Genomic DNA, 13,027 nt, shown 5'->3' with positions numbered 1-13,027 from the left:
GGTGACATGTTCTGTATGATCTGTACATTGTGAATTCCAGCATGTTCCATGTCTGCTGCATCTCCCCTCTGCCCCTTTCTCCTCCAAGTGGAGAATCTCCTGTAGGGAAGCATTCCTATTTGGGAGGGAGGTGACCTATGTGTTTCTCCCTAAAGTTGTGGGGTTGGCATCCCAAACATAGGAATCCCCAGCCTCAAAAGTCACCAGAAGGTGATGTGTAATGAACATGTAGGTGTGGTGAAATGGTATTTTGATATATTGACATTTTTCTCTAGTACTCCCCACACCCTCAATCCCCCTCGTCCTTATTTTTTTGAGAATTATTTTTAGATCATTTTTAAAGTTTTTAAATTCTTGTTAACAGTATTAGTTTGGTTTCAGGTGTATAATATAGCGTTTTGACCCTTCCATACATCACTTGGTGTTCCTCACGACAAATGTACTCCTTAGTCCCCATCACCTATTTCATCCATCCCCCACCCCCTCTGCTCTGGTGACCATCAGTTCTGTATCATTAAGAGTCTGTTTCTTGCTTAGCATTCCCCCTCCCCACTTTGCTCATTTGTTTTGTTAAATTTCACATGAGTGAAGAGTGAAATCATAGGGTATTTGCCTTTCTCTTTTTTTAACTTCGCCTTATATTCTCTACATCCACCCGTGTTGTAAATGACAGGATTCCATTCCTTTTTGAGTAATATCCTATTGTATGTAATATCCTAAGATATGAAGAATATCCGAAGCAATATTCTCAGATGTGAAGACGATCTACACATCTTCATCAACCAATGGACACTTGGGCTGTTTTCATAATTTGGCTACTGTATATGTTGCTATAAACATCAGGGTGCATGTATGTCTTTGGATTAGTATTTTTGTATTTTTTATGTAAATAGTGAGATTGCTGGATCATGGGGTAGTTCTATTTTTAACTTTCTGAGGAAACTCCATACTGTTTGCCAGAGTGTCCCAGTTTGCATTCCCACCAACATTGCAAGAGGGTTCCCCTTCTCTGCATGCTCGCCAACATCTGTTGTTTCTTGTATTGGTTTAGCCTTTCTGACAGGTGTGAAGTGATATCTCATTATGGTTTTGATTTGTTTCCCTGTTGAGTGATGTTCATCTTTTCATGTGTCTGCTGGCCATCTGTAAGTCATCTTTAGAAAAGTGTGTATTCAGGTCTTTGAATTTTCTAATAGAATTACTCATTTTTTGATGTTTTCTAAGTTCTTCATGTAGTTTGGATATAAACCCTGTATCAGATGTCATTTGCAAATATCTTACCTTTCATAGGTTGCATTTTAGTGTTGATTTCCTTCACTGTGCAGAAGCTGCTTCTTTTGATGTAATCTCGATAGTTTATATTTTTGTTTCCCTTGCCTCAGACGTGTCTAGAAAAATGTTGCTATGGCCAATGTTGGAGAGATTACTGCCTGTGCTCTCTTCTGGAATTTTTATGGTTTCAGGTCTCACATTTAGGTCTTTCATCCATTTTGAGATTATCTTTGTATATGGTGTGAGAAAGTGGTCCAGTTTCATTCTTGTGTATGTTGCTGTCTGGTTTTCCCAAGACCACTCGAAGGGCCCTTCTTTCTCCCATTGGATATTCTTTCATCCATTGCCGAAAATTGACCATATAGTTGTGAGTTCATTTCTGGGTTTTCTGTTGATCTGTGTGTCTCCTTGTGCCAGTTCTGTACTGTTGATGACTATAGCTTTGTAATATAACTTGAAGTCCAGAATTGTGATGCCTCCAGCTTTGTTTCTCTTTCCCATGATTGTTTTGGTTATTCAGGGTCTTTTGTGGTTCCATACAAATTTTAGAGTTGATTGATCCAGCTCTGTGAAAAATGCTGGTGGCATTTTGATAGGGATTGCATTTAATCTGTAGATTGCTTTGGGTGTTAGACGTTTTAACAATATTTTTCCAATCCATGAGCATGGAATGTCTTTCCATTTCTTTGTGTCTTCAGTTTCGTTCATCAGTGTTTGGTCATTTTCAGAGAGCATGTCTTTCACCTGTTTGGTTAGGTTTATTTCTAGATATTTTCGGTGCAATTGCAAATGGGATTGATTCCTTAGTTTCTCCTTCTGTTTTTGGTTCTATGCAACAGATTTCTGTACATTAATTTTGTATCCCCAACTTCACTGAATTCATTTATCAGTTGCCCCAGTTTTTTGGTCCAGTCTCTAGGGTTTTCTACAAAGAGTATCATGTCATCTGCAGATAGTGACAGTTTTACTACTTCCTCGCTAGTTTGGATGCCTTTTATTTTTTATTTGTCTGATTGCTGTGGCTAGGACTTCCAGTACTAGGTTGAATAAAAGTGGTGACAGTGGACATCCTGCTTGTGTTCCTAACTGTAGAGGAATAGCTCTCATTTTTTTCCCCATTTTGGTTGATATTAGCAGTGATGTTTTCATATATGGCCTTTATTATGTTGAGGTATGTTCCCTCTAAACCTACTTTGTTGAGGGTTTTTATCATGAATGGATGTTGTACTTTGTCCAGTGCTTTTTCTGCATCTATTGAAATGATGTGGAGTTTTTTTTTCCTTTCTCATTGATGTGATGTATCATGTTGGTTGACTTGGTCAAATTGTACCACCCTTGTATCCCAGGAATAAATCCCACTTGATCATGGTAAATGATTTTTTTTAATATATTCGGGTTGCTGGTACTGGGAATTTTTGCATGTTCATCTGGGATATCGGCTTGTAGTTCTCTTAGTGGTGTCTTTATCTGGTTTTGGCATCAGGGTAATGCTGGCCACATAGAAGAAATTTGAAAGTTTTCCTTTTGTTTGGGATAGTTGGAGACGAATAAGTATTAACTCTTTAAATGTTTCGTAGAATTCACTTGTGAAGGCATCTGGTCCTGGACTCTTGTTGGGAGTTTAACTGGTTCAATTTCATTGCTGGTAATCAGTCTGTTCAAATTTTCTATTTCTTCCTAAATTTGGGGAGATTATATATTTTTAGGAATTTATCCATTTCTTCTAGGTTACCCAATTTGTTGGCATATAATTTATCACAATATTATGAAACTTTGTATTTCTGTGGTATCATTTCCCCTATATAATTGTTTTTATTATGTTAATCACCATACACTACATCATTAGTTTTTGATGTAGTGTTCCATGATTCATTGTGTAGAACACCCAGTGCTCCATGCAGTATGTGCCCTCTTTAATACCCATCACCAGGCTAACCCATCCCCACACCCCCCTCCCCTCTAGAACCCTCAGTTTGTTTCTCAGAGTCCGTAGTCTCTCATGGCCCTGTATCATTTCTGATTTTTAGTCCTGTTTTTTTTTTCAGTCTGGCTAGATGGTTATCAATTTTGATATATTCAAAGAACCAGTTCCTGGTTTCAGGGATCTGTTCTATTTTTTGGTTAATATTTATTTCTGCTCTAATCTTACTCCCTTTTTCTGGCTCCTTTAGGTGTAAGGCTAGGTGGTTTGGGATTTTTCTCCTTGAGGTAGACCTGTATTGCTATATATACTTCCCTCTTAGGACCACTTACGCTGCATCCCAGAGGTTTTGGACCACTGTGCTTTCATTTTTTCCATGTTTTGTTTTTTTAATTTCTATTTTGATTTCTCTAGGTTGACCCATTCATTGTTTGGTAGCAGGTTGTTTAACCTTCATGTATTTGTGATCTTTCCAGTTTTTTCTTGTGGTTGACTTCTAGTTTCATAGCCTTGTTAGAAAAGATACATGGTAGGACTTCAGTCTTTTGCATTTTTTGAGGCCTGTTTGTGATGTAATATGTGATCTATTCTGGAGAATGTTCTGTGTGCACTTGAAAATGTGTATTCCATCTTTGGATGGAATGTTCTAAATATGTGTTAAGTCCATCTGGTCCAGGGTGTCATTTAAAGCCATTGTTTCCTTGTTGATTTTGTTTGATCTGTCCATTGATATAAGTGGGGTGTTAAAGTCCCCTAATATCAATTAGTTCCTTTAGGTTATCAACTGTATTATATTTTGAGTGCTTCCATGTTGGGTACATAAATATTTACAATTGTTCTATCTTGTTGGATTGTCACCTTTATTATATAGTGTCCTTATCTGTTGTTACAGGTTTCATTTATTTTACTTATGTTAATCACCATACATTATATCTTTAGTTTTTGATGTAGTGTTCTATGATTCATTGTTTGTGCATAACACCCAGTGCTCCATGCAGAATGTGCCCTCTTTAATACCCATCACCAGGCTAACCCATCCTCCCACCCCCCTCCCCTCTAGAACCCTGTTTGTTTTTGAGTCCATCATCTCTCATGGTTTCTCCCCACCCCACCCCCAATTTCCCCCTTCATTCTTCCCCTCCTACTGTCTTTTTTTCTTAACATATTGCATTATTTCAGAGGTACAGATCTGAGATTCAACAGTCTTGCACAATTCACAGCGCTCACCATAGCAGTACCCTCACCAGTGTCTATCACCCAGCCACCCCATCCCTCCCACCCCACCCCCCACTCCAGCAACCCTCAGTTTGTCTCCTGAGATTAAGAATTCCTCGTATCAGTGAGGTCATGATACATGTCTTTCTCTGACTTATTTCGCTCAGCATAACACTCTCCATCCAGTTCCATCCATGTCATTGCAAATGGCAAGATCTCATTCCTTTTGATGGCTGCATAATATTCCATCGTGTATATATACCACATCTTTATCCATTCATCTGCCGATGGACATCTTGGCTCTTTCCACAGTTTGGCTATTGTGGACATTGCTGCTATAAACATTGGGGTGCATGTGCCCCTTTGGATCCCTACATTTGTATGTTTGGGGTAAATACCCAGGAGTGCAATTGCTGGATCATAGGGTAGCTCTATTTTCAACTTTTTGAGGACCCTCCACACTGTTTTCCAGAGTGGCTGCACCAGCTTGCCTTCCCACCAATAGTGTAGGAGGGTTCCCGTTTCTCTGCATTCCCGCCAACATCTGTCATTTCCTGACTTGTTAATTTTAGCCATTCTGACTGGTATGAGGTAGTATCTCATTGACGTTTTGATTTGGATTTCCCTGATGCCGAGCAATTTTGAGCACTTTTTCATGTGTCTGTTGGCCATTTGAATGTCGTCTTTGGAAACATGTCTGCTCATGTCTTCTGCCCATTTCTTGATTCTTTGTTCTTTGGGTGTTGAGTTTGATAAGTTCTTTATAGATCTTGGTTACCAGTCCTTTATCTGATATGTCATTTGCAAATATCTTCTCCCATTCTGTCGGTTGTCTTTTGGTTTTGTTGACTGTTTCCTTTGCTCTGCAAAAGCTTTTTATCTTGATGAAGTCCCAATAGTTCATTTTTGCCCTTGCTTCCCTTGCCTTTGGCGATGTTTCTAGGAAGAAGTTCCTGTGGCTGAGGTCGAAGAGGTTGCTGCCTGTGTTGTTCTTTAGGATTTTGATGGACTCCTGTCTCACATTTAGGTCTTTCAACCATCTGGAGTCCATTTTTGTGTGTGGTATAAGGAAATGGTCCAGTTTCCTCCTCCTGCATGTGGTTGTCCAATTTTCCCAACACCATTTGTTGAAGAGACTTTTTTTTTCCATTGGACATTCTTTCCTGCTTTGTAGAAGATGAGTTGACCATAGAGTTGAGGGTCCATTTCTGGGCACTCTATTCTGTTCCATTGATCTATGTATCTGTTTTTGTGCCAGTACCATACTGTCTTGATGATCACAGCTTTGTAATAGAGCTGGAAGTCCAGAATTGTGATGCCACCAGCTTTGCTTTTATTTTTCAACATTCCTCTGGCTATTTGGGGTCTTTTCTGGTTCCATACAAATTTTAGGATTATTTGTTCCATTTCTTTGAAAAAAGTGGATGGTATTTTGATGGGGATTGCATTGAATGTGTAGATTGCTCTAGGTAGCATTGACATCTTCACAATATTTGTTCTTCCAATCCATGAGCATGGAACGTTTTTCCATTTCCTTGGGTCTTCCTCAATTTCTTTCATGAGTATTTTATAGTTTTCTGAGTACAGATCCTTTCTCTTTGGTTAGATTTATTCCTAGGTATCCTATGGTTTTGGGTGCAATTGTAAATGGGATCGACTCCTTAATTTCTCTTCTGTCTTGTTGTTGGTGTATAGGAATGCCACTGACTTTTGTGCATTGATTTTATATCCTGCCACTTTACTGAATTCCTGTATGAGTTCTAGCAGTTTTGGGGTGGAGTCTTTGGGGTTTTCCACATAAAGTATCATATCATCTGCAAAGAGTGAGAGTTTGACTTCTTCTTTGCCGATTTGGATGCCTTTGATTTCTTTTTGTTGTCTGATTGCTGTGGCTAGGACTTCCAATACTATGTTGAATAGCAGTGGTGATAGTGGACATCCCTGCCGCGTTCCTGACCTTAGGGGGCAAGCTCTCAGTTTTTCCCCATTGAGAATGATATTCGCTGTAGGTTTTTCATAGATGACTTTTATGATACTGAGGTATGTCCCCTCTATCCCTATACTCTGAAGAGTTTTGATCAAGAAAGGATGCTGTACTTTGTCAAATGCTTTTTCTGCATCTATTGAGAGGATCATATGATTCTTGTTCGTTCTTTTGTTAATGTATCCTGTTGATGGATTTGTGGATGTTGAACCAACCTTGCAGCCCAGGGACAAATCCCACTTGGTCGTGGTGAATAATCCTTTTAATGTACTGTTGGATCCTACTGGCTAGTATTTTGGTGAGAATTTTTGCATCCATGTTCATCAGGGATATTGGTCTGTAATTCTCCTTTTTGATGGGGTCTTTGTCTGGTTTTGGGATCAAGGTAATGCTGGCCTCATAAAATGAGTTTGGAAGTTTTCCTTCCATTTCTATTTTTTGGAACAGTTTCAGAAGAATAGGTATTCTTTAAATGTTTGGTAGAATTCCCCTGGGAAGCCATCTGGCCCTGGGCTTTTGTTAGTAGATTTTTGATGGCTGCTTCAATTTCCTTAGTGGTTACAGGTCTTGTTTTTTTTATTTTTTAAAGATTTATTTAAGAGTGACAAAATGAGCAGGGGAGAGTGGGAGAGGGAGAAGCAGACTCCCTGCTGAGCAGGGAGTCCAATGCCGGGCTCAGTCCCAGGACCCTGAGATCATGGTCTGAGCCAAAGGCAGATGCTTAACTGAGCCACCCAGGCGCCCCTACAGGCTTTATTTTAAAGTCATTTTTCGAATATAAGTATTATTACTCTGGCTTTCTTTTGACCTCTATTTGCATGATAAATATTTCTCCATCCTCTGAGTATTACTGTGTAGGTGTGTTTGGTCTACAATGAGTCTCTTGTAGGCAGCATATAGATGGGTCTTGTTTTTTTTTTCCTAACACTTTTTTAATTGGAGTGTTTAGTCTATTTACAAAGTAATTACTGATACACATGTATTTTTAGCAATTTTGTTTTCTGGTTGTTTCTGGAGATTTTCTCTGGTCTTTATCTTTCATGTTTTGCTGATATTTTTTAGTGCTATATTTGGATTTCTTCTCTTTGCATGTTTATTGGTTTTTGAGCTATGACACTAGGTTTGTATTCTAACCTTTTCTGCAAATATCTGTATGAATTTGGTCATTCAGGTTTGAACCCATTCTTTTCTCCTCCCTGTTTTAGATATATGCTATTATGTTTTATATCCTTTTTGTGTGAGTTCCTTGACTTTTACAGAAATACTCATTTTTATGGCTTTTGTATTTCCTGCCTTTATACTGTTGCTTTTGGTGTCTCCATTCTTCTCAAAGAGACCCCTTTAATATTTCCTGCAGGGCTTGTTTACTGGTCATGAACTCCTTTGTTTGGGGGAAACTATCTCTGCTACTCTGAATGACAGCTTTGCTGGATAGAGTATTTGTGGCTGCAGATTTTTCTATTACAGCATTTTGAATATATCTTACTGCTCCCTTCTGGCATACCAAGTTTCTGCTGAAAAATCTGTAACTAGCTTTATGGGGTTTCCCTTGTAAGTTAAGGAGTTCTTTTGTCTTGCTGCTTTTACTTTTTTTTTTTTTTAAAGATTTTATTTATTTGAGACAGAATGAGAGAGAGCAAGCACATGAGAGGGGGGAGGGTCAGAGGCAGAAGCAGGCTCCCTGCCAAGCAGGGAGCCCGATGCGGGACTCGATCCAGGGACTCCAGGATCATGACCAGAGCCGAAGGCAGTCGCTTAACCAACTGAGCCACCCAGGCACCCTACTTTTTTTTTCTTATTATACTTCGCAAATTTCATTAAAACATGTCTTGGTACTGGCCTGCTTTTATTGATGGGAGTTCTCTGGGCCTCCTGGATCTGAATGTCTGTTTCCTTCCCCAGATTAAGGAAGTTTTCAACCATTATTTCCTCAAAGAAATTTTCCTGTCCCCTTTCTTCTCTCTCCATGTGGGACTCCTAATATGAATATTATATTTGATGGAGTCATTGGGTTACCTAAGTCTGCTCTTGTGTTGCATAATTATTCTTTTGATCAGCTTTATTTCTTTCCAATATTTTGTCATTCATTCCTCTGCTTCTTCCAGCCTAATGTTCATTGCATCAAGACTATTTCTAATCTCGGGCGCCTGGGTGGCTCAGTTGGTTAAGCGACTGCCTTCGGCTCGGGTCATGATCCTGGAGTCCCGGGATCGAGTCCCGTATCAGGCTCCCTGCTCGGCGGGGAGTCTGCTTCTCCCTCTCCCACTCCCCGTTTGTGTTCCTTCTCTCGCTGTGTCTTTCTCTGTCAAATAAATAAAATCTTAAAAAAAAAAAAAAAAAACTTTCTAATCTTTTTTTTGCATTCATCTTTGATTCTTTAACTCTTATCTCTGTGGTAAGGGTCTCACTGAGGTCTTTTCTTGAGCCCAGTGAGTAGCTTTATGGTGGTTGCTTTAAATTCTCACACAGGCGTGTTATTAATAATCTGTCTAATTTAGATCTCTGGCTGTGGTCTTATATTCTTCCATTTGGGATAAATTTTTCTACACATTTTGTCAAAGTATCCACCTTTTTTTTTTTTAAGATTTTATTTATTTGAGAATGAGTGAGCATGAGAGGCAGGAGGGTCAGAGGGAGAAGCAGACTCCCTGCCGAGCAGGGAGCCCGATGCAGGACTCAATCCCGGGACTCCAGGATCATGACCTGGGCCGAAGGCAGTTGCTTAACCAACTGAGCCACCCAGGCGCCCGATATCCGCCTTTTGTGTGTTAGAAAAGACTGTTCTGTCTCCTGCTCCTGAAAGTAATGACCTTTTAAAGAGGTCATGTTGTGCCCAGGGCTTCATGCTTCAGAGACTGTCCCTAGTGTGTGCTGAGTATGCTCTGCTCTTCTATTCTGGCTGCTCTGTCCATCAGGCCAGTGTCTGCAGAGGCTCTCCTGGCCTCCTGTGAGTGGTGTTTGGTACCTGGCCTCAATGTGGAGAGTTTCAGCTAGGTTTGCTCTGGTCTGCTTTTGAAATGAGACCTGTCAACACCTCCACTGAACTGAGGTCCTGCAAAAGTCTCTGGTCAGGAGATGGGATGTTGGCAGGGGTTTGTGCTCATCTTCTGAGGGAGAGGCCCACTGTGCTGGGACTGAAGCAAGCATGCCTACAAAAGGGGAGTCTTACCAGGGGCAAGTGAGGGGCATGGTGTAAGCAAGTTAGCCAGTGTGGGTTCTGCACTCCTTCCTGCAGGTAGCTCTCTTTATGCTGAGGGGTGGTAGAGGGAAACCATGCCAGGCAGCTCTTTTGTTGCCAGAGAGCTGTCTCTGTGAATGCTGACTCTCGGAGATGCACTCCAAGGACAAATAATCTCTCCCTGTGTGTCCCAGGCACTTTTCAGATCACTGCTATCTGCCCCCGTATTGTTTGCCTGCCTTCTCTCCAGGAGCAGGGCAGTGCCCTCTAGGCTTTATCCCAGTCAATTCTGCTGACCTTTAAAATGCCAGGCTTTAGGCCCTGCCTATTGCAAAAACTCATGAAATTCAGCCCTTCTAATTTTCCAAACCATTTGGGGAAATGTTCTCCTTGTGCATTTCTCTGTGTGTATTCTCTCTTCTTTGCACCCCTTCCTTTATCTGTGACCACAGCTCCCTCCTATCCATGGCAGCCTACAATCCTTTACTCCCCCAAATCATGTCTGCACACTTCCTACCTTCAGTGTGGCCTCTTCTCTCCCTCTTGTTGTGGAGTTCTGTCGATCTTCAGGTCAATTTCTGGGGTATTTACGTTGATTTGATAATTATCTAGTTGTGTTCTAGTAGGAGAGCTTAGGGTCCTTTTGTTTTATCACATTGTCCCTCAGGGTGAAGAGTCTGGAGAAATCAGAAAGCCAACCATGGTGTGCTGGTGGTGGCTTACATGGTCTTCCTAAACACAGGTTTACGTTTTCAGTGAATCAGGGAATTCAGTGAGGCCTTCAGTAGCTTGAAATCTGCCATTTAGGGAGTATTTATACCGTGAAATGAGGAAATGCTCAAATCAGAGCATGACACTGAAAAGAATGGTTTGGCTAACTTGTGGATTTCAAAAGTTTAGGTCTTAGTACAATGGAAAGGACTCTTGCACAGAAAATAGAACATTTCCTAGATGAGGGGAAGGAGAACCAGAACCTTTGGTGCTGCTGGGTCCCTGAGAAAGGACACTTCATTGTTACCACACTAAGGACAGAAATCCAGGTCTCAGGAGTTTGTGAATCTGAGAAAGAAGACCATGTGTCTTTTCCTGGGTATAAACCATTGTAGGTATAGAACCTGAGGGAAGAAATGGCTGTGTGGTATTAGGCAGGTGGGTCAGGCAGTTCTCCAAGCCCCAACATGGCTGGGTGCAGTGGAACGGCTAGCCTCATGGCAGGGTACAAATAGTGTATTCAGGGTGATAATTGAGGAGGGCATATTTATCAGGGAGCTAATTCCACAGCCTGGTGTGGAGTGTGAGAGAATCAGGGATAGAGCAGGAACCCAGGCAGGTCACTGATCACTCCCACAGGCCAGAGGGCCAAGGGCAGGCCATCAGAACCTGAGGTGAGAGTGGTCTCCTTGAGAGGAGCATCAAGAGCTGGGGGACATGGCCAACCCAAGGGATACTCTTAGCTAGAAAGCCAGAGGAAGAACTATCCAGACTTCCCTCCTCCAGCCAAGGATTCACATTGACCAAACCCAACAAAGTCATGAAGTCTGTTCGTGAAATCCTATTGATCAGCCTTCTGGCAGGTGGAGAAATGTTTTCTGGAGGGGTAAAGTTTTAATAGAAAATAATTCAAAATGTTTCTGCAAACTTTAAGAATATTGTACCAGTAATGCTTCTCCACTCTTCTTTCCCTCTCCCTCTATTCAATCCACATAAGTAAGCATTTAACAGTCTTTTAAAATAATGGTAAAGATAGTAATGTGCTATACCCAGAGAAATTTCTAAGAAAAATATTTATACAGATTAATAGGTAGTGTTTTATTCTTGGCATAGTAAAATATTTCAGTTATACATCTTACAGGCCTAGAATGTAGCAACTCTATCAGTGGACAGAGTTCATGATAAATCCTTTACACACTAAATAGTACATTTTTCACATAAAAGACCTTGGATTGTTTTTCTCAAAATAGTTTAAATTTTACCGTAGCCAATTCATCCTACTTTCTCTTTGATCTTAGAGTACTCAGTTTCCCACAGCCCACAGTGGTACGTGGGTACCAGCAGGAATTCCTGCATTCTCAGGAACAGATGGGACCATTACTGGGCAGGTAGGGCCTTTCAGAAAAGAACAAGAGCAACAGAGACCAGGGCTGTAAAGAGAACCTTCTGCGACAGAGGAGATGGTCTCTGTCCACGCCATCCAATATGGCAGCCACTTGCCACATGTGGTTCTGGAAATGAGGAATTGAGCTTTAAATGTATTTTAGGAGCCGCTGGTGGCTGTAGGTTCACACAGACTTAGAGCAACCTGCGTGCCCTGACTTACCTGAAGGCAACAGCACAAGCCTATCTCAGCAGAGCCTGCTTGGCCAGGTAGACAACCACGTGGCCAGGATTCTACACCTACTGCCTCAAACTCTGACACATCCAAGAGCAGAGCAGACCCCAAAGAAACAATGACCCAACAGCAAACGCGTTGTGCAGTTTTGCAGATACTTGCCCATCTGGGTTTCTATAGTCCAGTTAACCCCCAATGTGGGTGCTGTTATCCTTAAAGCTGAGGAAACAGTCTTGGGGGGCCTTGGACAAGTACTTCACCTATGTTTACCGAGACAGAATGGAGGCTCAGAACAGAAACTGGAATTCTCTAAGAGCAGTTTTATACTGTGACCGCCTGAGCGGGTGCCTGTGGTTCTGGCTGCAGTAGGAACATAGTTTCTCTACTCCTGCCTTTCCTGTAGGGATGCTCAGACCCCAAAGGTACCACGGGGTTCAGTACCCTCTTTTGGGTGGCCGTCAGTCTTGCCGGTGTGACAGATGGGCCCCCCTTAAGGTGGCCTTACGCCTGAAGCAAAGTGGGCTCCCTCTGACAGACAAGGGACATCAGGTGAGAACTGAGATGCTGGTAGCTGCCCCAGCATGCTGGTTTCCCTGGTGGTGTGTAGAGGAAATGCTGGTCCTTCCTCCAGCCTTTGAGGGAGGTTTCTAAGGGAGTAGAAATCTGTACACCCTAAATTAGGGTCCCGGCCCCAGCACACTGTAGACCAGCATTGCAATCTTGGACGCATGAGCATCTTTGAGCCTCTGTTTACCCCTTGAGTGGGGGACTAGCAGGTCTTCTCAGGACTATCATGAGGCTGAACGCTCTTTTGGGGGAACATTTAATCGGTAGTTAAGAAAACAAGGCAGTGTACATTCTCTGGAGCCTCAGATGTCAAAACTGCTTTCAGCCCTATGTCATGGCTGTGTCCCCAACACTGTTCTTTGATCCTCATGTGGTCCTGTCCTCCCTCTGCTTAGTTTCTGTGATCCTAGGGGGCAGGAGGTAGATCAACACCATGGCCCCTATCTGAGCTTTGGGATCCAGATGTCCTGGGTTTGGATCTGGGCTGCAGTCGTCCACTTGGGTCACTGTGCACCTGCATCCTCAGGCACTGGGGGTTGAATCCTGCAGGAGCTAGTAGAT

This window comes from Mirounga angustirostris, unplaced genomic scaffold (assembly GCF_029215605.1).
Source record: "Mirounga angustirostris isolate CCGP_5_RB_7025 unplaced genomic scaffold, mMirAng1.0.hap1 SCAF_14, whole genome shotgun sequence".
NCBI classification, from domain to species: domain Eukaryota; kingdom Metazoa; phylum Chordata; class Mammalia; order Carnivora; family Phocidae; genus Mirounga; species Mirounga angustirostris.
The sequence above is the reverse complement of the archived record's forward strand: the minus strand, read 5'-3'. Positions refer to the sequence as shown.